The sequence below is a fragment of the Tupaia chinensis genome, unplaced genomic scaffold (genome assembly GCF_000334495.1).
Source record: "Tupaia chinensis unplaced genomic scaffold, TupChi_1.0 Scaffold000014_1, whole genome shotgun sequence".
NCBI lineage: Eukaryota > Metazoa > Chordata > Mammalia > Scandentia > Tupaiidae > Tupaia > Tupaia belangeri.
In genome coordinates this window covers 4,896,106-4,899,075 of record NW_006159444.1, presented here as the reverse complement: position 1 = coordinate 4,899,075, position 2,970 = coordinate 4,896,106, and the positions used below count along the sequence as shown (strand labels likewise).

Genomic DNA, 2,970 nt, shown 5'->3' with positions numbered 1-2,970 from the left:
CCCGCCGCGGAAGCCGCGGAACGCGCCACCCCAGGATGCGCGCGGGGAGCCCGGCGCCGGCGCGCGGCCCAGCCCGCGGGCTCGTTTGCGGATCCCGCGTTCTCTCGGTTGGCAGCTTACAGGAAATTTTCTCCACCCCCTTACCGTCTGTGCAAGAGGTAGATCCCGCGTGCTTTCTAAGTAAAGAGACGTTGGAAAACGGTACAAAGCAGCAGTTACTTGTGGGGGACGACACCCCAAAGTAAACACGAGGCCCTTTGAGTCTCTGGTAAAGGTCTGCGTTGGTAATTAAGCTGGAAGTGTTTGGGGTTAGCGAAGCTCAGGAGTTGTATTTATCATGATGATTATTATTTTTTTTTACAATTTTGATTTAGCCATTGATTTAGAATTTCGGAGTGGGGATATGCGAGCTATTACAAGGATTACTTCTGGGGAAGTGATTCCTTTCACCCACTTTCCTCCGCCTCCCTAGCGTAGTTGCAGCGCCTTAGAATTGACCGCGCTTCCCTGAAGAGCGAAACAGGAGTTGAATGGGTCTCGACAAGTTTCTGGTTTCTCAGTTTACTGGCTGGGTCCCTGTCGGAGCGATTGCTGCCAGGTGACTTCTGACAGAAGGAAATGTCGAGGTACCCTGTGAGTGTAAAACATGCCATGTCGAAGCACGGAGTGCTTTAAAACAGTCTCCTGCCGGCTGCATTTCATGTCTGGCCTACCAGGCAGAGAATGCCCCTGAGTGGCATGCGGGGTCAGCTGGGTTCTGCACCCTGCAGTCAGTGAGGAAGCAGGTGCTGGCAGCCCAGGACACAGACCACTGCGTGACTTCAGTGGTGAATGTTTTGTGTCCTCATCTTCATTTTCTCCTAGGACAGATCGTTCTTTCTTCCTCTCTTCCTTTCTTCTAGTTTCCCTTTGACAGTTTCCCCCTGCTCTTCCTGACGCGCCTGGAACCGACGGCCTAGGTGGGCGTTTCTGGTGAATACCTGTGCCCCTGTCGGTGGCAGGACAGGGATACCCTGGACTGGGTGTGAGGCGGCAGAGCGCCCACCTGCCTGTGCGCTGAATGAGGCGCTTACTGATGGTGCACTGGTGTCTGTACTTGCTTCCGGTCTTGCCCCAAACCCTTGTGCATTGCAAGCTGTGGACTGCTTTCTATTCAGTGTTCTGTTTCCAGAGATATTTATAGCAGAAGAAACAGGGCTAAGGTGCAGGTTGGCCTTAGAGGATACTGAAGGGCAGATTCTTGGGGTATCCGAACGTACACCTTCAGCCCGCTTTGAGGAGTTTAGAGCATCCCCACAGCTAAGCAAGGCCAGGCTGACTTACTACCCAAAAGACAATGAGCAAAACTTTAAAAAGATAGCATACTTCAAATTAATTTCACTTGTTTTAATTCAGGGTTAAAATGGAAATAGAAAAAGGATTTCTTCTGTCTACCTTTTTTTTTTTTAATAATGGAAGGGATAAAAAAAATATAGTGATTAAATCTAACTCACACAACATTTTAAACGCCCTGATGTGAAGGAAGGCATTAGTAAGATGTGAATTCTGTAACCTCATGGTGGACTCCAGAAACTATTTTCTTTCCCATTTAATTTTCAGTTCTTTTATTGCAAATTAATGCCACTGCATTTCAATGGGCACTAATGAGGCTGCTCCTTAGCAGATTATTTACTGTCTTGCTAATAATTACAAAGTGAGCATGGTCACATCCAGAGGGGTTCACATTTTATTCGAAATTGTTCATCAGCCCGGTGGCAACTAAAATCACTGTAATATGCCCCACCTTAAACTTTTTGCATTAAATACTATTCAAATACTTTTAGAATAATAATTTAAAACCCCCCAAGAGCTTTAAAAAATAAAGTAAAATATTCACCCAAATGGGAATTCAGTTTGGAAATTCAGTTTTAGAATGATTTTTCCTGTGTGGCTTATTTCTTATAACATCCTTCTTCTGTTCGAATTCTGCCTCTAATTACCCAGGGAGGAAAAGCAACATCTCTGCAAATATTTCAAATGGACAGATGTTATTTAATATTTTGTCTTAGTTTTCTTGTTCGAATAACTCTGAGTAAAAGAAAGAACTGATTAGACTCCATAGAAAAATTTAAATATTCTCAAATAGTTAACAAAACTTTGTGACTGATACTGGTGTCTTTAAGCTGCTTGTCATGATCCAGAGAATCATGAAATCAGTTTAAAGAGTCAAGAACATTTTTTTGTGTGTGAAAGGAATGAAACAGAAAAGAATTATAAGAGAAGATATTAGAGTCCGTGATATTTATTAAGTGCAAGTTTTGTTGCCTGAAGATTTGTTTTAGTTATACATGCTTGCGTGTCTGACTGTGATGTAAAATGTAATTTTTAGTGTGGATTGAGATGAAAAATGTTTGAAAACTATTGGCCTAACATGTTATCTGTTCCATAGAAAATAAAAATTTCAGGCAAGTGGCTGGTGATTTTATCTGCATAAACCAAAAAGTATTTTGATGGCATTAGTTTTTCCTTAAAGATTAGACTGGTGTCCCTAGGTCAGTTAAACTTAGCTTTTCTAGTTCTGATTCTTAACTACTATTCCATTTGTAGAATGGTGCTGTCATGCCCATCGCCTCCTGGAATGTCCTACTGGGATGTCCAGAGAATTTATATGACCGTGGCATCATTTAGCATTAGGATGCTATGGTTACTTTCTTCCACTGAACACAATATATGGCAACATCTACCATCTGTAGGAAGAAATGTATTAGATAAAATTGCTCTGGGCATAAAACAAGTTAAGAAAGATTCTCACATGTCCCCACAAATTGTTACTAAGAGGTAATAATTTGTTAATAGGCAAGTCCGGCTATTGCATGATGTGTCTTACTTAAAATTTCATGATGAAGGTTACTTGGAGTCATCTTGTCCTGGTTTTTTTTTTTTTTTTTTTTTTTTTTTTTTTTTTTTCTAAACAACTACGAATTTTTAAAA

At 41.7% G+C, this 2,970-nt stretch overlaps 1 protein-coding gene across 3 annotated transcripts in view; it reads left to right on the top strand.

Annotated features, from left to right (window-relative positions):
- Positions 1–2,970, top strand: part of ESR1 (estrogen receptor 1) — a 307,128-nt gene that overhangs the window by 3,949 nt on the left and 300,209 nt on the right.